Source organism: Polyodon spathula, chromosome 3, assembly GCF_017654505.1.
Source record: "Polyodon spathula isolate WHYD16114869_AA chromosome 3, ASM1765450v1, whole genome shotgun sequence".
NCBI classification, from domain to species: Eukaryota; Metazoa; Chordata; class Actinopteri; order Acipenseriformes; family Polyodontidae; genus Polyodon; species Polyodon spathula.
In genome coordinates, this window is record NC_054536.1 from 71,514,345 (window position 1) to 71,538,354 (window position 24,010).

The following is a 24,010-nucleotide window of genomic DNA, read 5'->3' on the forward strand; positions in this document are numbered from 1 at the left end:
TTTTGCCTTTACCGTAACAGTTCATGAAATAAAGCTTTGATGAATTATAAACAAACAGCCAGAGAACTGCAGGAAAATAATCCTTAGCAAGACATTTTGAGACCAACACTTTGATGAAGAGAGGTCACTGTGTCTATCTTTCACATTCAGATGCACATAGATAAAAGTGTGATTAATGTGTTTTAGGAATTTCAGTTGTTTCATGAAAACCCTTTTAGCCACATGGTTAACTCAAATTCTAATTACCTCCAAACTCTTAACCATGTCAAAAGTTAAACACCTGCTAAACTCTCTTCATGAATATAGTCCACTTTTTTTTATAAATTGTACTCTCCTTCTTTTGAGGCTTGTGGGTTATTCAGTCATGTTCATTTGTTGCGTAACTACAGAACTTTATTAACTTTTGTGATATATACTCTATATAATCCGTATCTTGCAATGGACTTCAAATCACCTCTCAAGACCCACTTGTTCTCTCTTACTTTCAATTCTCTTTAAGTCTGACATTTGTTATTAGCTGCTGTCTAAATTGTTCCAGGCTTTTAACTCCATCTTATTTATGATTCTGCTTGACACACACATCCACAATGTTTAGAATTCACATCCTAGCCTTCTATCTAATGTATTTTGCTTGTATTTAATGTACAGTTGTCCCACGTTATACTGCCCCCCTTTATAACGCCATCCACTAAGTTCCCAAGCCAAGCAAACGTAAATATAAGCATTGTAGTTTCCTTCATTGTAGCGCCAGTGAAATAATCATGGACAATTAAAACAACAAAGTTATGCAGTTAACCTTTGACTTGCTTTCCTAATTCATTGTTAACTGAACGTTCATACCAATGTCATCAACACTCCCGCTCCCAAAGCAAAACAGAAAGTAAAAAATGGAGAGTCGACCCTACATTTAACACCAGAGCAAAAGAAACAGATCTGCATGTATGCATCTGAAAATAAAAAACTAAGTCAGCAAGGTATTGTAAATGTTTTCTAACCTAGGTGAGGCATACTGTTAATCATAGGACAATTGGAGACATTCCAATTGGAGGCTTGACACAGTCTAAAATAAGTCACTTCTAGAAACCACAGTTAAAAAATACAAAAAAGTATGGTAGAGGTTTGTTTGTTTATATCCAAGTTTTGAGCAAATGATGGCTGACTATAAAGGCGGTATAAAGAGAGTTGACTATATTTGCATTTTTTACTTTTTTTTTTTTTTTTTACTTTTTGTATTTAGTGTACTATGCCCCGTATTTCATTGTATTTTAATGTATTATGCATTGTTCCTCACTGTCTTGTAAAGCGCTTTGTAATGGTGGTCCATTAAGAAAGGCACTATATAAAATAAATAGATTGATTGATTGAGTTGGTAACATATGGTCACAGGCAATGCATTTGGTATTCTGCCAAAGTAAATCAGCCTGTAAATCTTATGTTTAAGGAGGTGCTGGCAAGGTAACTGCATATTTGTTTTTGCTTTGTGTTCTCATTGCTTTTATAAAGACTGCAACAACCTTCACTTCTGCTAATGTTGAAATATTTCCATGGAACAAATACAATTGTAGCATAAAGTGCAACCAAAGAAAAACATATATATTAGTAAGATTGTGAGGGTTGAATGCACCAATGTGGATTAAATAAAACTCAGTTTAGAGCTAATCTAGGGTTAATTGATCTGATGTTTTAATCATAGTTACATTGCACCACAAAAATTTATACCAGGATAAGTAAATCTTGAATTAAACAGGTAATCCTAGATTTCTGATTAGCAATCAGTCATTATTTGTATATATTCAGAGTCATGATTTGGTCAATCACTGACAAAAATAACCATTTAACAAATGAAAGGTTATTTTGGTCTTTAAATATAAAACCTGGTTTAAAGTTTTGTGCAACATGATTAAAATATAACTATTGGCTTAATCAGGGTTAGTGGTTAATCCACATTGATGAAATCGACCCTAAAGTTTTGTTTTAACCAATTCCCTGTCAGCTATATCTCTATCAGTACACAATGATATGAATCTAAGAGGAGCAGGAGCAAGATGTATTTGACTTCCTGTTTTCACATGATAAATATTCACAAATATTGCCCATGTCATGGAAGCACATTCATTATGAGAATTAAAAGTCCCCATTTCAACCTATTTGTAGCAACTAGACTTAAAGTTTTGCTCAGGATATAGATCTCACAATCAGAATGTCAGTGACAAAAGATTCTAAACTTTGAAACTACAGCATGTTCTATAAAAAGAGATTTATTACATAAATATATATTTTTTTTAATTTAGATTGAATGATTTCTAATGTGTTTCTAAGTGTACAGTGGCTACCTTTAATCAAATAAATCCTTTCTCTTGCACTCACTTCACTCACAGTCCAGACACATTTACCTTGATAGAGGCAGCCAGCGAACGGTGGTCACAAACGAACAAGCATCTGCCGAAAACAAAGAACATCCTATACAGGTGCTGGATCTAAATAAATCTTTTTATTTATCTAAATAAAAAATAAAAATAAAAAAAACAAGATTGATGCCTCACATGCACTTTGTAAAATACGCCACAAATAAATGAACTACACTGAAACTGCAACCAATCTTTCCACTCACTTGAGAAGATGCCAAGACATTAACGCAAATCTTCAAATCATGCAAATCTGCCACTCGAAAAGAAACCCCAGTGTGCCATCAGAAAGAGTACTCAATACAGCAGGTGATACAATATTTATAAGAAGTGCTCTAAATTCCAAACATGATAACCAGTGAATGTGTTGAAGAAAACCTTAAGTGAACAATACATGTTTTATTATTGGTGCCCCTACAGCTGGCAATGAAGAATATAGCAAACCAGACTGTCATCACAGTTTTGATAAAGTGCACTGAAGCTAAACTACTGGGAAAAATCTTTAAGGAATGGAATTGCTCACTGCAGCGTTAAACTACATAATTTTATTTTGATTATGTTATTAGCAACTAACAGGAGTGTTCTATTACTGTGTGAGCCTCTGCTGAGAAATGAGAGACACAGAGGGTTTGATGTTGAAACACCGTTCAGATGTCCAGGTTTTATTAATAAACAGTCAGGCAGTTGCAGTGATTGGTGGCCACCAATAGGGTACCAGCAGTGGTATCCATAGTGCAGGAAGATATACATACACACACATACAGGGGAAGATTTATTATATTAACAAATAAAACATTTAAATAATACAGGAAACAAAACACTGAACCCAAAACATAATGGCATGGTAGCCAAAACAGAAGTAATTGTTTACTTAGTATCTCAGTTATTACTTGTCTCGTTCCTCCTCTGAATAACCATACCCTGTTCAGAAAAAGCTGCAGGTTTTTATATATGTGACCATCTCTAACATAATAATAGACAATACAAAATAATACAAAATACACACAAGTGTTGGGTGTATCCTGGCAGTGTTTAAAGTGGTTTGAAAATGGTGCCCGTATGCACAGAAAACAAATATCCAGAGGGTTTGAATGATTTCACTACATTCAGCCAGAGTTACAGATTGTGTCTAGTTTTTAAATGAGTACTTGTGGGGGTTTCTTTGCTCTTGTCCAGCTATTGAAGATCATGGCTGATGAGAAATTTGTTGATTTAGTTTGGGCTTGTTACTGAATTCTGTTTATAGGTGTGATGTTTTTGTTTTGTCCATCACATTTGTGTATTATTTAACTTTTATGACCCAACCCAAATCGCTTTTATGAAACAGGCCCCTGGTTCACACACACAGCCATGAGACTTTCAGTTTGTAGACACAATACCAAACAGCACAGAACAAAACAACAAAGGCCTGGATTTCCAGCCCCTTTTTAAAGGCAGACGGCAAGTATTAATTGATAATCAATTATTCGGTTGACATCTAGCTACCTACTGCACATTCAATTTCGATCAGGCAGGGAGGGAAGTCTAACGTCCCAACCCTGCCATATCCAGTACACACTTGTGTTTACAAAATAAACACATTTTACTTCTAAAATGGAAATATATATATATGAAAATTAAAATTTTTGTTGATAAGTTTGTGACAGGCTGGCGTTGCGGTGACGACAGGCCAGATGCCTGAACAGAAAACACACAGGCAGTACTGCAGTTGAAAATATGTGTTGTGAGCTGTTTATTAATTATATAAAAATAAATAAAATATGTAAACAAAAAATAAACACTGCTCACAGAGCTAAACAAAAGTTTATAAATAAAACAAATCACAAACACAATAATCCTTAAATTCCAGCTGGGCAGTAGTCTTCACGGATCCTACAAAATAAGTTTCGGTTTTGTTTTTAAATTTCTCTCTCCTCTCCTCTCCTCTGAACACGTTCCTCCTCTGAACACCCACCCAGAGGGGAGAGAGCTGCAGGCTTTTATGCAGGTGAATCTCCCGTTTAGCAACAAATTAATCACTTAATTAATTCGGGAGATGTCCACCTTCTGCACAAGGCTTTTTTTACTTAATTATTCCTGGCAGAGGACAAGCTGTTACCTTGCCTCTCCCAGAACACACTCACATAAAAACAATAAGAAAACAAAACGGCGGTTCGCCGTCATATATGAATTCATAAATAAATCATAATAAACAAATACAAATACGACACAGGGGCAGAGGGGGAGACCCTGTTCCAAAAATAAACAAAACAATACATTTAAACAGCAAGGCTTTCCTACTGCCCTGCTACAGTTTATGATTAAGAATTGCATATTTTTGCAATTAGCATCTTTTGCATACAAACAAAAAAATGCTCATCTCATTATTGGATTATTCGTTGTATACAATGTTTCACATTGGCATATTTTTACGTTATATTAGTCTAGTTGAAAAATTTCAGCAGTTGCTATCATGTTTTTTTTTTTTTTTTTTTTTACTTATTTACATTACTACTAAAAAGCAAACACAACTTTGTCTTTTTTATTGTGAAATTGCAAAATTAAACAGTTTTTCATGTTTTATTAATTGTATCCTGATTTGTCTCATATTGCAACCCATGTATCTAGGTTAGTATCATATCATTGTGAATCCAAAAGGTACACAGTCCTAGCAGTATTATGAATGAATTTATATTGGATTATTCCAAATAAATGTAGATGTTTAAGATAAAATTAGGCCATACAAAGGACATCATTGTTATTCTCTCTCCTATGTACCTTATCAGCTCTTTGAGTTAAGAAACAGAAAAGCCCAAAAATGCCATGTGACTGTATACTTCAAATATGACTGAAAGTAAGGAAAAATCATGCTTCAGGAAAATAACATAATTTATGTTTTGCTCAGAACAAACCACAGTGTCAAATGGATGATGAACATCAGAAGTGAATTATTAACACAGTTTTCTTACACAATATTGTAATGGTGCTGTGGTGCTATGGGTGCTTTACCCAAAGGGAGAGGCAGACACTGAAGCTCTTTTAAAAGGAGTTAAACCAGAGTTAAACTGTTTGAATAAAGTGGCAGTGCAAATCCCTGGGTCATTACACAGCTACCCCCTCAGAGCCCATCAGATCCATATGACTCTAACTCTCTTACAACCCAGCTGTCTCATGTTACGTTACCTATTGTGACAGTACATAACATAATAGCAGTGCTGTACTAATGCATTAGTTTTCAAAACTGAACATAACACATAGTACCTTTTTTTTTTCACTGCAGGTTACATAAACTAATAGTGGTACGTTATTTTGACAAAAGTTGAAAAACAAGACTTTTTAAAGATTTTGAGCAAAATGTCAGGACACTGGGACCTTTGATGGAAACCGGTACCTCTGGTCACCATTCCCAGCTACTGGGATAATCATGGGTGAAAGCAGGGGCAAGAGAGGACAAGGGACTGCCAGGCAAGGGCAATCGGTTGTCCTCTGGGAGGTAGTTGGACCCTGTAGACCACCTTGTCGATCCTCTCCAGGACAGCAGGACCAAAGCCAGTGGCTGTCGAGTTTGGCCAGTGGCTCTTCTTCCGCTGGGGGCTGTAGACCCAAACAAGCTCCCCATCCTCAAAACACCTACCTGGGTGTCATAATCAATTGGTCCCTGGCAAAAGTGTGGGCCGCCTCCACATCTCTGTGAACGCAGAGACTCGAAATTGCAGCCATGGTCGCTATGGAGCCCTTGGGGACCCCAAACTGGCTGGAAAAAAGGGGTATGCTTCATGCCACTTTGTGAAGTAGTCCAGGAAACTGCTCAAGGCACGGTCTTGATCATCCTGAAGTGCCCGGTACCTGGAGCTCCATGGTCTGCCCTCAGCAACACTTCCTTCAGAGCTCGGGGGACAACCACCTGCCACCATGCTTCACCAGTAGCCGGCTCCTAACATTGTGCACTACTGGACCATCTGGGAGGCTCAGGCCTGCAGAATGGTGCACCACTTCCTACGAGGTAGGTGATTGCTGGTTCTCCAGCCACTGGAGGAGGGTCTGGAGGTCCACATCCTGCTGGTGCCACCACTCCCCAGCATTGACAGTTGTCAGCTCCCTGCAGGTGACCACCTGGCCCAGCTCAACTCCGCTTCGGGGCTCCACTCCTCTCCCTGATGCCTCAACGCCCCCTCTTGAGCCTCCCTCTTGGTTCAGTGCCCACAGCCATCTGTACTGCAGGGACAGTGGGTCAGAGTGTCCGTATTAGCATGGCAAACTCCAGTCCAGTGCTGGATGGTGAAGTTGAAGGGCTGGAGTTGCACGATCCAGCGAATGACCTGTCCGTCCAGTTCTCTAAAGAAAAAATACTTCTTACAGGCATTATTATAATTTAGATAGGCATGATAATGGCTCCGGCTCTTTAAAGATGACTGTCTATGGCTTTCATAATTCTATTATTTTCCATTTCCCCATTAAAATGTGATTAGGTTTTGGAAACCTTTATCCTATTAAATTGACAGCAAAGCTGCAGTTTAGAAAACATATTCTCTAATTTCATTTTGTCTGGACATCAGATCTCCTGAGCAGCTGCCAGCTTCACACTCTGTTGAATGATCAAAGTTCACATGTTACTTCCCTATAATCCTGAAAGGTTATTTTTTTCATATATATATGCATAGACATCTAAATTTAGAACCTGGCCTTTATTGTCTGTGTGTATTTTAAACATGTGATATTAGAAATTGTGTTTATTGCATTGAAACAGATGGTTGTTTATATGACCTTTAACAGCCCAGTTACTGTATAAAAGAAAATTAAGTTTCAGGACACAGGCATATCAATTAAAACAGAAACAAATATAGCACAATATATTTATTTATATATTAAGAAAATAGACTGCTGAACAACATATCTATCACAAAGCAGTTTGAGCTTTTTACTCTTGAGTAAAGGTGTAATTTGTTTTTCTACTCACAGATGCTTGTAATGGGGGATGCGTTCATTTGCTTTCAGGTCAAATGGAAAGCTGGTGCAAGATAATAATGTACAACTTGGCCACATACTGTAAAAAGGATAGCAAGAAGCAGCTGCATGCAAGCAATGTGTTTTGCGGGTACCCACTCAGACAACGTTGGACCCTAGACTCTCTTTCTCACCCAGTTTAGAAAGGGTGTGTCCAGGCTGTGTGCAGATGTGATGACAGAGTAGGCATTTGTGCCTGGGCTCCTACACATTACACCTTTGTCCTGAATGTCGTGGAACCACAGGGGCAGTTCATCGTGTGCCTCTGCTTTTCTGTTTGAGGACAATTATACGCCTCACAGTTGCCTTAGTATGTCAGATTCAGAGAAGAATAATTGTTTTCCCACCACTTAAATGTTGGAGTTTTGAAACTTGCTGCTTCAATGTAGTTTCAAACTTCCTAATGAATACACTGACAAGCCAGAAAATAAGAAACCTGCTGCTACCAAAGCCAATAATGCTTAGTTCCCGATGCATTGTTTCAGTGGAAACAGGTGTGTCTTGTCCAGCATTAAAGGTTTCTGTGATTTGGGCCCCTGTAACTGCTGTAGTCTATTGTTGAACTGGAGTTTTCCAGTGGTGTTGCGAACATGACGGTTTTATCCAAACAAAGCCTGTCAAGAAAAAAACAGAAGGGAGACCGCATCAAAACAAGAACAACAACTCAGGTAAGACAACCATTAAATGTATTTATCTAAATGCTAGAAGTATCAGAAACAAAATTCTAGAACTTGAAGCTACTGCACTAACAGGTAACTATGATGTGATAGGTGTTACAGAAACGTGGTTGTCTGAGAGTGATGGGGACGAATATAATATTTGTGGGTATACACTGCATAGGAAAGACAGGCAGGACAGAAGAGGAGGAGGGGTAGCGCTATACATAAGAAACAGTCTTGAAGCCCAGGTGTTAAACCTGGACAAAGAAAATAAAACCGAATCAATATGGGTCAGAATAACAGACAAAAATTCAAAGGGCATAATAATAGGAGCATGCTATAGACCGCCAGATTCAGACGGTGAGCACAATAATCTGTTATACAATGACATTAGAAATGCGTGTAGCAAAGGAGAAGCCATACTAATGGGGGATTTCAACTTCCCCCAAATAAAATGGGAAAACCCGGTGGGTAGCATGAAGGATGAAATAGAAATGGTGGAAATGACAAATGACTGCTTCCTAACACAATTTGTCAAGGCATCGACTAGAGGGGAGGCATGCCTTGATTTAGTCTTTTCAAATAACGAAGATAGAATAACTAAAACAGAGGTCAGAGAACCACTGGCAAACTCAGACCACAACATGGTCTCATTTGAAGTGTTTTTCAAATCCCCAAAAGTAATGACTAAAGCTAAGGTTTACAATTTTAGAAAAGCAAACTATGAAGGTATGAAACAGAGATTAACAGAAGTAGATTGGAGTAAAATAGAGAAAACACCCACAGAAGAAAATGTAGTACTAGAGGCGCAAAACAATTATATCCATAAAGTAGACAAATCTAAATGTAAAACTAAATTGCCAAAATGGTTTAATAGATCAATTTAAAAAAATATTCAGCGAAAAAAGGCACTTTACAGAGCAATAAAAAAGGACCAAAAAGAAAGTACACAGAAAGAGTACACAGAACTGCAAACGCAAGTCAAAAAGGAAGTTAGAAAGGCCAAGAGAGAAATAGAAATGAACATTGCTAAGGGAGCTAAAACCAATTCCAAAATGTTTTTCCAATATTACAACAGCAAGCGAACATTCAAAGAGGAGATTAAATGTTTAAGAGATACAAATGGCAAAATCGTAGATGAAGAAAAAAAAAATAGCAAATATATTAAATGATTACTTTTCACAAGTTTTTACAAAGGAAGATACTGACAACATGCCCCACATGTCATCCAGTTCCTATCCAGTTTTAAATAACTTTAGCATAACTGAGGCAGAAGTGTTAAAGGGACTAGGAGCTCTTAAAATAAACAGATCCCCTGGGCCGGATGAGATCCTCCCAGTAGTACTCAAAGAAATGAAAGAAGTAATTTACAAACCGCTAACCAAGATCATGCAGCAGTCTCTTGACACAGGGGTGGTACCGACAGACTGGAAAATTGCAAACGTAATACCGATCCACAAAAAGGGAAACAAAACTGAACCAGGTAACTACAGACCAGTAAGCCTGACTTCTATTATATGCAAACTTATGGAAACTATAATAAGATCCAAAATGGAAAATTACCTATATGGTAACAGGGTCCTGGGAGACAGTCAACATGGTTTTAGGAAAGGGAGATCGTGTCTAACTAACTTGCTTGATTTTTTTGAGGATGCAACATCGATAATGGATAATTGCAAAGCATATGACATGGTTTATTTAGATTTCCAGAAAGCTTTTGACAAAGTCCTGCATAAAAGATTAATTCTCAAACTGAATGCAGTAGGGATTCAAGGAAATGCATGTACATGGATTAGGGAGTGGTTAACATGTAGAAAACAGAAAGTACTGATTAGAGGAAAAACCTCAGAATGGAGTGTGGTAACCAGCGGTGTACCACAGGGATCAGTATTAGGTCATCTGCTATTCCTAATCTACATTAATGATTTAGATTCTGGTATAGTAAGCAAACTTGTTAAATTTGCAGACGACACAAAAATAGGAGGAGTGGCAAACACTGTTGCAGCAGCAAAGGTCATTCAAAATGATCTGGACAAGATTCAGAACTGGGCAGACACATGGCAAATGACATTTAATAGAGAAAAGTGTAAGGTACTGCACGCAGGAAATAAAAATGTACATTATAAATATCATATGGGAGATACTGAAATTGGAATCTATGAAAAAGACCTAGGAGTTTTTGTTGACTCAGAAATGTCTTCATCTAGACAATGAGGGGAAGCTATAAAAAAAGCTAACAAGATGCTCGGATACATTGTGAAAAGTGTTGAATTTAAATCAAGGGAAGTAATGTTAAAACTGTACAATGCACTTGTAAGACCTCATCTTGAATGTTGTGTGCAGTTCTGGTCACCTCGCTATAAAAAAGATATTGCTGCTCTAGAAAGAGTGCAAAGAAGAGCAACCAGAATTATTCCGGGCTTAAAAGGCATGTCATATGCAGACAGGCTAAAAGAATTGAATCTGTTCAGTCTTGAACAAAGAAGACTACGTGGCGACCTAATTCAAGCATTCAAAATTCTAAAAGGTATTGACAGTGTCGACCCAAGGGACTTTTTCAGCCTGAAAAAAGAAACAAGGACCAGGGGTCACAAATGGAGTTTAGACAAAGGGGCATTCAGAACAGAAAATAGGAGGCACTTTTTTACACAGAGAATTGTGATGGTCTGGAATCAACTCCCCAGTAATGTTGTTGAAGCTGACACCCTGGGATCCTTCAAGAAGCTGCTTGATGAGATTTTGGGATCAATAGGCTACTAACAACCAAACGAGCAAGATGGTCCGAATGGCCTCCTCTCGTTTGTAAACTTTCTTATGTTCTTATGTATAAAAAAAAATGTTGTTGAACCTAGTGTGGCTGAGTCTAAAATTCTAGTTTCTTTTGACAACTTAAATACAGCAAGAATATTTTGTAGGAACACAGGCACAAAATTCCCAAAGTAAGCAATTTAAACTTATTTCAAATGTTTCTGTTAGCCAGATAGTGAAGACAGGCAATTTTTTTGTTTGTTTCATGTCTCTCTTCTTCTATTTCATTAGGTTGAGTTTCCATCAACTGTGTATGTCTAGCAGTGTTTTCTTTCTTTTCACTGAAGGGTTTTCATCTTTTATGTGTTTGTGGTGAAAATTGTCTAGTTACATGGGCCTGAACACTCACTAAACAATCAGCACAACACACACATATATATCTGTTGTAACAAAGCTTGCAACTCTCCATGGTTCATTGCCCCTTTACAAGCAGGACCCAGCACACAGAAATGGAACTTTTCTTAATATCACATAAAAACCAAAAAATAAACAAAACAAACACCTAGCTCTTAGAGGCACTAACTGCACAAACACAGGAACCTGGCTGAAACAGGACAGCTAAGCGGTTTACCTGTAACACACACTTTTTTTTTTTTTTTTTAAAACTACGATTGACCACACCTTCAATCGGGCTCCTTTACACCACAACAGCCCTGAACAGACTGGCTGCATCTTTTAAATACCCTGCACCTAGCTCTAATTTATAATAATCACCAGGTGTAGGGGATAATTAACAATAAAACAATTAATAGAAATGTGTATTCTCACCTGTTTTTGGCAGGGAGGATATTAACCCCCTCCCTGCAGTTTATAATCTTAACAATGTAACTGTAGCACTGCTATAATAATTTTTATAATAACTCACATACACATACATACATGCTCCACATGTAAGTCAGTTGATGGAAGAAATCATTGTTGAGAGTTGATACTTCGAGAGTTTAATAAAAACAAATATATATATTAGTTCAAAAAGAATTAATGTTTTCAAAAGCAATTTTATTTAGCATGTAAAGAAGTTATTAAATAAAAGGAACTGCACTTTTTTCATTTCCTGCTACAGACAGCAAGTTTTTTCTGACTAACCCCGACAACTTTTTTTTTTTTTTAAAACAAGACCCAGTGTCCAATTTCTTTGTAAATTGGGGATTGTTTTTTAAGTTATGACCTGGCAATTTTCTAGCCCAGAACCACTACAGTTGCCAAAATTGAATGATTTGTAAATCCTGCTTCACAAATGTTAGCCATAATTTTCCCTAAGGATATTTCCTCTCACAGGCCTGTTTTCATACAATTGGAGGTAAAGTGTCCAACGTCATCCAGGCCCTGTTTTGCATTGCATGGTTTTCTCAGTCAATCGGGAAGCCCCTTCCCACGTACCAACCCAAAATAAAAACAGACAGGCTGTAGGCAATCTTCAGGCAAATAAAATATATATATATATATATATATATATATATATATATATATATATATATATATATATATATATATATATATTATATATATATATAAAGTAAAGTTGTGGTATTTTTGCTTTTTTGTTTTTTTCATCATTTTTAAACATCCTGGTGAGATATTTTCTATTTAACTCTTTCCAGGTCAGGTTTAGACTGCTATTCTGGAATTCTGAGCCAGGTTTTCTTTTTTTTTTTGTAATTCTGAAAGAAAATGCAGTACATTTGTTTTTAGAGTAATAATTAATGGTTCAAAATGTTTTTTTTTTGTTTTGTTTTTTTTAGTTTCCCAATAACAATGCAAACGTTTCGGTAAGTGTTTGACTATGACTGTAAATAAATAAACAAACAAATAAATAGTTAGGCCAAAAATTTGTTTTAAGTTGTGTGCCATTTTTCAAAACATGGTGCCACGCAAAGTGGAATGCTTCAGCAAGGTATGCATTGGTTTCCGTCGGCTCTCACCTTCTTGACTTGCCCAGCTGATGTCGGTGACCACAACTCATATTGCACACTGCACTGTCGAAACACTGCATTGTTCTCTTTGGAGAGGATGAGATTAGGGAAATGACGAGCCGTCAGCCTCACAAGATGCACTCATACATTTTCGGTGCATTCCTCTCACTGTGACGTTATTATTTTAATATCATTGCAGTTCTGTAAAAGCTTGTGCACAGCAATTGAATGCGTAATTACGTCTTGGTAGTGTCAAAAAAAACCCAAAAAAACACAGCATTTGCAACAAGTCTAGCAAGTTTACTATACTACAGGAATGTTACAAAAATATTTATTCCAAACATATTACAGTATCTTGGAATGTAAGTTATATTAATGTACGAAGAAGTTTTTTTAGTTTTTTTTTAGTTTTATTTTAAATTCAGCGACAGCTGCAGCTTCACGCATTGCGTCTTGTTAATACTGTACCACCTAACCTTCACCATCTGTGAAACTCAATGCAGAAATCCTGGCCAAAAACATCATAATAACAATAAGAATAATTAGGAAAGGACTTGAACAAGCTAATTAACATTTTCACGAGAAACTCATGTTTACATGTGTAAGTGGTTGGTGAATTCACAAGCTTTTCCTAGACTCTCACAAGAAATGGAGACACTCACGGTAAAATACTGAGACACAATACTCTGGGACACTTTCACACACTTTCCTGCCAAATTTCATGTGCATTGCAATTTCATGTGAAATAATCACACATGTAAACTGACCTAATGTGTCCACATTAAAAATAAATAAATAAATAAATAAATAAGCAGCATCCCAGAATGTTTTCAGCTCTTTATTTTATCTTTTTTTTTTAATGGCATAACTTCAATACAAATTAGAAGGAATATTTTTGCTTGATGTTTTGATTGCAAGTCTTTTTGTAACAATGTACACAACAGTTCTTGTTGTAAATGTACATTTGTCTTTTGTCGCAGCTTGTAAATGTGTTCGTCATCCCCTTTTTTTAAAATACAAAAAGTATTATCACAGATTGAGTTACATGCTTTTTACTTCACTAGTTATTTCTGACTGCATTAGGATAGCTCAATTAGACAAGATAACTGGAGAAAATATGCAGATTAGATATCTTTAACAGTATTTTAAATGTATAGAACATATACAGTATATAACATATTACAGCATAGAAAATGTCATTGAATTATTGTGCTGAATGTTATCGGTCTTCTCTTTCCAGCCATGCTTGCTTGCTGTTGGAGTGCTGTTTTTTCAAACTCTAAATAAACCTGACACTGCGTACAGAGATTAAATTGCCATGGTACAGTAAATAATCGATCAGTAACGAGATGCAAACAGCTGATTGATCGATCTGTCAAGCTTACTACAGTAAAGTGCTGCCTTTTTTATTGAAATCTGTGTGAATGGCAAGGTAACGAGGTGTAGATTAAAAAGAGTGGCTACTATAGTATAAAGCAGTGCATTTTTTATTTAAATCTATGTGTGGCACATAATAAGATACATACAGCTGAGTTTGCCTGAAATGTATGAAATGCTTAACCTGGTATAAATGATGCCTTTGTTATGAAATCAATGGGAATGGCAAACAGTAATTTAAATGGCTGCCCGAAATAGCCCTGTACAGTGTAAGTGGTGGCAACTGTGTGTGTGTGTGTGTGTGTCTATATATATATATATATATATATATATATATATATATATATATATATATATATATATATATATATTGTGAGATAGCAGGGAGGGGGTTAAAATCCTTCCCTGCTAAAAACCTTGTGAGAATGCACATTTGGGTGTTATGGTGTTTAATTGGGTAATTGTTTTATTGTTTAGTAATCCCCTGCACCTGGTGGTAATTGTAAATTAGAGCCAGGTGCAGGGTATTTAAGAGAGGCAGCCAGCCTGTTCCAGGCTGCTGCTGAGAAGAGCCCGACTGTGTGAGTGAGCAGTCGTATTGTGTAAGGGTGTTTTTGAATGTTTGTGGCAGGTAAACGGTTTAGCCGTCCTGCATGATAGTTAGGTTTATTTTTAGTGAGTGCTCCAAATAGGAGCTAGGTGTTTGTTTTGTGTTGTTTCATTTTGTGTTTATTTCATTTTGTGTTTATTAAAAGTGCGCGTGAGCGCTGTTTCAGTAGAATCCTGTGTGTTGGGTCGTGATTCAGAAGGGAGAAGAACCCGTGAGAGCCTCTGTGGCAAGCAAAAAGGTGACAATATATATATAGTGCTGCCTTGCAAAAGTATTGAAACACCTGGCCAATTCTCTCGTATTACCGAATTACAAATGGTACATTGAAATTTCATTCTGTTTGATATTTTATTAACACTGAAACTCAGAATCAATTATTGTAAAGTTAGAGATAAAGAAATACAAATGCATAGATTAGGGAAAGGGTACAATAATATCCAAGTGTTTGGATATCCCAGTGAGCACAGTTGGATCAATAATCAGAAAGTGGAAGCTGCATCATACCACCCAGGCACTGCCAAGAAAAGGCCGTCCCTCAAAACTCAGCACTCAAACAAGAAGGAGACTTGTGAGAGAAGCCACAGAGAGGCCAACAATCACTTTGAAGGAGCTATAGAGTTCAGTGGCTGGGAGTGGAGTAATGGTGCACCAGGCAACCATATCAAGAGCTTTGCATAACAATGGCCTGTATGGAAGGGTGTCAGGAAAGAAGCCGTTACTCAAAAAGCACCATCTGAAAGCACGTCTGGAGTTTTCCAGAAAGCATGAGAGTCACCCAGCTGTGATGTGGGAAAAGGTTTTGGTCAGATGGAACCAAGATAGAGCTTTTTGGGCAAAACTCAAAGCGATATGTGTGGCGTAAACCTAACACTGCCCAGGCCTCAAGACACACCATCTCTACAGTGAAGTATGGTGGTGGCAGCATGATGCTGTGGGGATGCTTCTCATCAGCAGGGACTGGGTATCTTGTTACAATTGAAGGAAGAATGGATGGAGCAAAATACAGGAAAATACTGCAAGAGAATCTGCTTCAGTGCGCTAAAAAACTGAAGCTTGGGAGGAAATTCACCTTTCAGCGGGACAATGATCCCAAGCACAAGGCCAAAGCAACATTGGAGTGGCTCAAGAACATGTCCTACTCCTACAGTGGCCTACAGTGGCCCAGTCAAAGTCCTGATCTCAATCCCATTGAGAATCTGTGGCACTATTTGAAAATTGCGGTCCACAAGCGTGGTCCAACCAACCTGAACAACCTGGAGCAAATCTGCCAAGAAGAATGGGCCAAAATCACTCCGACACTGTGTGCAAAGCTGGTACATACTTACCCCAAAAGACTTAAAGCTGTTATTGCAGGTTTTCTACCGAATGTTTATAATTACACACCCCCACTTATGTAAACAATTTGTTCTATAACAGTCCATTTCTTTAGCTGAATTTTTTATAAATGATTCCTATCAGGGTCACAGTGGAATGTTATTACATAAAAACTCAAACTTTGTCAAATTTTTTTTTTGTATAACTTGTTTTGCTTTAAAACGAAGTCACATGGTAAACCATTAAGTCATTATACTCTCCTTTAACCAGTCCCAGGACTTATGAAGACGTTCCGTGCACACCATAGCATATATATATATATAGATATGATAATATATATATATATATATATATATATATATTATATATTATATATATATACACACATTTTACACCTGTATTTCAAAATTATGGTAATATCTGTAAATAAACCTGGACAACTACAACCTCTTGTGTGTCTCTCTCTGTTAGCAGATCCTTACTTACCCTATTACACTTGGTGTTAGAGTGGGATCCATTGCTGAGAAAAGGTGAGACCCCTGAGAGAGAGAGAAATGGAGGTCTCCAAGGCCTGGACCTCAGACCCAGGGACCCCTGAGTGGATGGAGTTGGAGGGGGGATACCTGGGGACTAACCATCAAGAGATCCTCCTCCATGTCTTCTGCCTGACCTCATAAGTCCAGCAGTTACATTGGACTGATGGAGGCCATGAATGCCATGGTTGGTGTAGTGGTGTAGCTGCAGGAAGACCAGTGCAGAGGGGTGCTCCTCCTGCCCAGAGCAGGATGAGGGGTGACTACTATCCCAAGATCTGGAAGAGTCACTTACACTGCCGTCCCAGGAGAAAGATCTATTGCCATTACTGTCCCAGGAGGAAGACATTGCTGAGTCTGGAGCCACCGTCCCTGAGAGAGGGGACTCTACTTCTGCCAAGATTTTCAGGGAGGACCTCTAGCAGAGGAGCTGAGGCCCCACTCTACCAGCATTTTTTGGTGGGACAAAGGCAAGCAATAAACTACCCTCAGCAGCCATTGTAAAATTAAGCTGACACACAGCAGTGTTTGCTGTCACTGGGAGCACCCTCCAGACAGGGGCTCCAAGTAGGGGCAATAGGAACATGGGACTTTAGGGGTAGGCCAGGGGTTAAACGGGCACCCCTTCATAAAAGCCCAGGCACAGGGATTAAATTGGCACCCTCTTACACAGCCCGTGGGTGAGCAAGGGGGTTTAAATGGGTACCCCCAGATACAGTATCCACCACTTATACCATCCAGGGTTATTGCAGGCAGCTGTTTATATCTGGCAAATAGTGTTTGTCATTCCCATTAATTTCAATAACAAAGGCATAATTTATACTGATTGTACAGCACTTCACCACAGTAATCATATCAGACATCTTTTAAGAATCAGCCACTTATAAGAATCAAATCATCTGGGACGGATGTAATTCTTATAAATGGAGTGCACTGTAGTTGCTAATACAGAAATGACATGGATGTTTATACAAGCACTTTCAAATAAACATAACTATAATAATTAAAATATCCCCAAAGTAATTGATTTGTACATCGATAAACATTTGCATCTGTCCATATAATATCATCAATTCTTTGTCTGCATTTCAAGCATTTCATGATTTTAATGCATTCTGCCTGGTCTTCTGTGTAACAGTGGCAGACCCCTCATTAACTGTCTCCAGACTGCAAATGCCTCAGGACCAATGCTGGTTCTACAGAACATAAAGTAGAGTATAAAGTACCTGAGGTTGATTGAGCATACACCTGCCCAGGAATATGTATTCACAAACTCCTGTAGCATTTCCTCATATTGTAAATGCCATACCAGTTATTGTAGTATCCTACTGCTTCTATCTGTATTTGTATATGTCTGTATGATAAACTTTGTCTATTTCACCACACACTATTATAATGAAAAAAGCATAGTATAAAATATAAAATCTAGAAAATTATACAGATAAAATATGAATACTTCCAAATAAACCTATTTCTAAAGTTTAGAATATCACAAAAGTAACTACATATATTAGATGTTTCCACTGTACAGAAACTTTGTTTTGTTGGTCGAAAAAAACTCATGAACCCATCTCTCTTCAGTTAGTGTTAGTGAATGTTTGTAAGAGAGGGACAGCAGCCAGGTGCTGAAGATATCAATCAAAAACATTATCTTCAAAGCAAACACATAGCCTGTCAATCAAGCTATGTAAGAAAACGCAGACTGGCTGGTTCGCAGAGGGCTTGGCTGTCTGTACGCGAAGTTTGGTGCAGTTTGATGATGGATTGTCATAGTTACATAGCTAAAAGGGGGCATAGCATAGAATCGAACAGAGACGATGGTGCCTGCAAAGGGGTTAAGACAACAGTATTAAGATCCGCCACTCTTAAGATCACTGAAATATACATGTTATTTGTTATTTAGATTATATTATTATATATATATATATATATATATATATATATATATATATATATATATATATATATATATATATATATATATATATATATATATATATATATATATATATATATATATATATTATATATTAATATAAGTGTACCCTACCTATAATAAGTGTACCTCACTCTGTACCCTACATTTACATTTAATGTATCTTTGCAATTAATTACAACACATACATTTACCAGAAATGTATCTGAAGGTGTTAATTTTATTTTATGTGGGGTGAATGTAGAGAAAACCCATTGTTAAAATGCCAGTTCACCGCAGTAATGACTCACCCACTGCTAGAGTATCTGTCTGCAAATACAATTAGCCTACAAAAAAATAAATCAACCTTTACATTTTAGCACTAATATATGTAAATTAATGCTTTGTCTTGTTCATTTTATCAAGCCACTTCAGTTTGAAATAATTGCTCTATAGTTCTGTCAATAGAACTATCCATTGTACATTTGCACTTCAAACACACCATTATGGATCTTTTATAAAGACCTAATTATAGTTTTGCTTAGATTGATCAGTGTTGATAAATGTTTTTGAGAACCTTTTTTTTAATCAAAATAGTTAAGATAATTTTAGGGTTTTTTGGAACCGAAAATAATTTTTTTTTAATGGAGTGTATAAAATAATAAACACGTACAGTACTGTGCAAAAGTTTTAGGCAGGTGTGAAAAAATGTTGTAAAGTAAGAATGCTTTCAAAAATAGACATGTTAATAGTTTATATTTAACAATTAACAAAATGCAAAGTGAGTGAACAGAAGAAAAATCTACATCAAATCCATATTTGGTGTGACCACCCTTTGCCTTCAAAACAGCATCAGTTCTTCTAGGTACACTTGCACAAAGTCAGGGATATGATTAAACAATTATACCAAACAGGTGCTAATGATCACCACTTCAATATATAGGTTTGTGGCAGAGCACAGCTCTGCTCTTTAGAAATTGGCAGGGATGGGGTTAAATTCCTCTACCTGCCTGGGTTCATTGTGTTCAGGTGGCTGGGGTTGATTAGATGATTAGTTTAATTAACGATCAATCAGCGCCCAGCCACCTGACATAAAAGGAGGCCTCTGTTTCTTATTTAGGAGGAGGGAGCTGAGGAAGCAGGTTGGTGTTTTGGTGTTTGTGATTTTTGTGATTTTTGAATGTTTTGAATCCAGTGAAGGCATTGCCCAGCCTGGAAACCTTTATTTTTGTGAGTGTATTTTTGCTTTATTTGTGTTTAAATTGCTTTGTTTTGGCCCTTGTTCCCTTTCATTTTTGTGTTTATAATAAATTTTTTTTTTTTTTTTTTTTTTTTTTTTTTTTTAAAACTCCAGACTGTCTCTGGGCCTCTATCCACTCACCAGCCTGCCACAAGGTTGAAACACAGTCATTAACTGAAACAGAAACAGCTGTGTAGGAGGAATAAAACTGGGTGAGGAACAGCCAAACTCAGCTAACAAGGTGAGGTTGCTGGACAGTTTACTATCAAAAGTCATACACCATAGCAAGACTGAGCACAGCAACAAGACACAAGGTAGTTATACTGCATCAGCAAGGTCTCTCCCAGGCAGAAATTTCAAGGCAGACAGGGATTTCCAGATGTGCTGTCCAAGCTCTTTTGAAGAAGCACAAAGAAATGGGCAACGTTGAGGACCGTATTCACGGTGGTCGGCCAAGGAAACTTACTGCAGCAGATGGCTCCAAAATCATTGATTGGCTCCAAAATTATTCTGCAGCATGACAACGACCTCAAACATACAGCAAAAGTCATTAAGAACTATCTTCAGCGTAAAGATGAACAAGGAGTTCTGGAAGTGATGGTATGGCCCCCACAGAGCCCTGATCTCAACATCATCGAGTCTGTCTGGGATTATATGAAGAGAGAGAAGCAACTGAGGCTGCCTAAATCCACAAAAGAATTGTGGTTAGTTCTCCAAGATGTTTTGGCCAACCTACCTGCCGAGTTCCTTCAAAGACTTGTGCAAGTGTACCTAGAAGAATTGATGCTGTTTTGAAGGCAAAGGGTGGTCACACCAAATATGGATTTGATGTAGAATTTTCTTCTGTTCACTCACTTTGCATTTTGTTAATTGATAAATATAAACTATTAACATGTCTATTTTTGAAAGCATTCTTACGTTACATCATTTTTCACACCTGACTAAAACTTTTGCACAGTACTGTACATTATCAGGTTTGAAAATGAAGTTATATATATATAAAAAAACATAGAATTTATATTATAAACCTCACATATTTTCTCAGACTATCAAGTTCTGGGTAGAACAGTAAATGCCCAAGAACTGTAGAGTCTCAGGCTGAAATAAGCTTTCACTTAACAATGTTAATTGGTAGAATGAGAGTAGTTGGTAGGTACTGAAAATATAGTGGTCCTTGCTTTGATTTTTAACTGCCACAAAGAACGACGATAACAGTGCATTTGTGAATGCCTTCTAATTTTTTGTAGCCATTAGCATGATTCAAGGGGCAGGAGCTAGAGCTCCTCCCTTGTTCAGTCCTGCCAATAATCTCTGCCAATATCCCTATTTAGACTTTAAGTCATGCCCTCGTTCTCTGTCTTGCATTTTTCGTTTGCGTGCCACTACACTGCTGACAAACGGTGTTGACCATTCTACCCTCAGCACTTCTGGACAAAGTTTTCTCGCTCCGAATTCTCAAATGCTGAATCTGAATTCCAAAATGGGCGATCTGTTTTCGTTTGTGTATCGCTACACAGCCCTGCAGACTCTGACTTAATCATTTAAATCCAATTATCAATGTCGATTTGAAATTACTATTCACCCACTGCTTTTTTCCTTCTTTTAAGAATTTAATTTTCACCTCTGTCTGGTGCTGCAGCCACCCAGTCACCAGCCTGAGCTCCCGACAATCTAGCCACGTTACCCAGGTTCCCTGTCGTCAGTGCTTGGTCCCTTCAGAGAGGCACCGAAATGTTGGCCAACCCGCCTTTCAACTCTCATGCAAGAGGAGACTCAGATGGACAATGTGGGACATGTGGGAAGGTGGTTGGGTTCTAAAGGTGGGTGGTGGGGGTTTGCCTTTGGATGACCATGTGTGCTGTGCACAATGGGAGGGATATGTGACAAGGCAGAAGCCCTGCACAGGTAGATGGTGTGGTTTTTGTAGCTGTGTGAATACAAATGATATACACCACCCACTCGATATATCGCGGGTGTCAGGGTCCCAAATATTTTGTCAAAGAAGTTTGACAGGGCTACATCCAGCTTGGCACGGCCTTACTGTAGAAAGTCATGCCACAAACAGCATTTTCACTGCTTAAGTCTCATCAGCATAAGGTGCGTCTGCCGGACACGTTTCCATGTAAAAAAAAAAAAAAAAAAAGTTTTTTTCAATTGTACAATATAGCATGTCAAAGGTGCATGTTATGTGCTGCTACATCATATAAATAATGACTGGAGAGAGAGTGACAACTTTCTAAGCTGTGTGTAAACCGGCCATTATTTGATGACCATTACATTTGTCTATATGAAAGCATTATTTTCCTTAGATAATTTCATGGATAATCACAACATTGCAGGATAAGCAAAATAACTTCATAATGCAGTAGTTGTGTACATTTTCAACAATAAAAGGTTTGCATGCTAATTATTTGAATGCATGGTGTCTGGACATTATGTGCTTGAAACAACAATCCAATATCTCCCAAATGACTGCTCCAGGCTTTTTTACTCATGGATTGTCTGCATAATAAACAATAATTTACTGTGGACTTCTACTTAACATGCATAATTTGTTATAATACCACTGCTCCACCTCTAACTCCACACCACAGCAGGAATAATGTGATCATGTAAAGCATCTGGACAACTTTTAAATTGAAAAGGGTAAGAAATATATTGCATTGTGTGGAAACGGTGTGACATGCATACTGCTCAAATTTTGTTCCTCCAATAGATGTAAGCAGTACGTACAACACAGTGATTACAAAAATCTGAATAAGTAACAGGGAGAGTACATTTGTCATTGGTTCTTAAGGGGTTCATGTTTGTTCTTATTTTTTTTCTGGAAGTTGTTCAGTCATTTTAAATTTGATGTACCATTGTGAATGTGAAGGGCTTGTCCTATTACTCATGCTGTAAGTGGTGGAATTATAGCCCACTGGATATTACCTGCACTATATAGTATAATAACACAACCACTCCATCTGTAAAGTGGCTTTTAATCAAATTAAACCAATTATGCTGAAATATGGATGTATGTGGAATGATACCATTATCCTTAGTTTTGTTTAGCACAGTATGAGGTTTACCACATTGACTATAAAAAAAGTTGAAGTGGACAGTTACAAAACAGAAAAAAAAGCCAAATGATGTAAGCAGGGGTGTCATTTGCTGTGGAGCAGGGTGAAGGCAGTTGCGCCCCCCCCCCCCAGACAATCATACTGCATTATGTCTTTCACTTTTTGACCCCCCAGACACATAATATAATCACATATAAGATGGTTGAAGTTTTCTTCACAAACTAATAAAACATTTTTGTTCATTGTTTTCTATTCTATCCTGGATCTGGAATGAAATTGGCCACGGTTGCCATAGTGATGTAATTTAATTGCTCACGTGCAGTCTCAAGGCATAGGTGTCATTCATTAAATTTTAATTGATAGTTCATCATTGTCCAGTGATTATATCGACAACATAGAATTGCATTACAGTCTATTTCTATAATAATATTTTATTATTGATATTATGATGAGTCAAAAGGAAATGTCAGATATGTTTGCCACAGCAAGTGGAAAACAGAAGAAATTAAACACAGCGAGACAACAAGGAGGGATTCACTTACGGAAAAACTATTAATATTGCTTGTACCCAGGTACAATTATTTAGACATGCTCTAAAGCAAATGAGCCATAGATTTGAAAACAAGATTTAGTCTGGTGTAGGGCTGTGCTGTGCGTTTTCAGGTTTCAGTGTGACACTATCTTGATTTTAGATTCTTGTCATGTCTTTAAATTCCGGATTTCTTAAAAAAAAATATATCATTCACTGCCCATCATTTGCTTGATCTGGGTAAATTAAATTATTAATAGTATAATGTATTGCACATGTAACTCACAGAATGTCATTTAAATACTCAAAAAAGCAGAGCGCCACAGTTCTCTCATTTTAGAATGGTTCTGGAATGCATAGCTGCTCTGTAAACTCATCGTTGTCTTTTTCACAGTGGATCGACAGAAAATGATATTTAAGGTGGCACACTACAGTATTAGATACATTCTGGTTGAAATGTAGTATTATATATTACTGTTTTAAAAAGTCACATTGCTTAAATGTGCATTTATTAGGAAAAAAATTATTACGCAATGTTATACATGAAAATCAGTGGATTTATTTTTCTAAAATATTTTCACCATTCAAATATTGGTATTAGTTCTGCAAATTAAAGGGTTTTTTTATACATGAAAAGGTTCAAAACATACCTGTGTACAGCT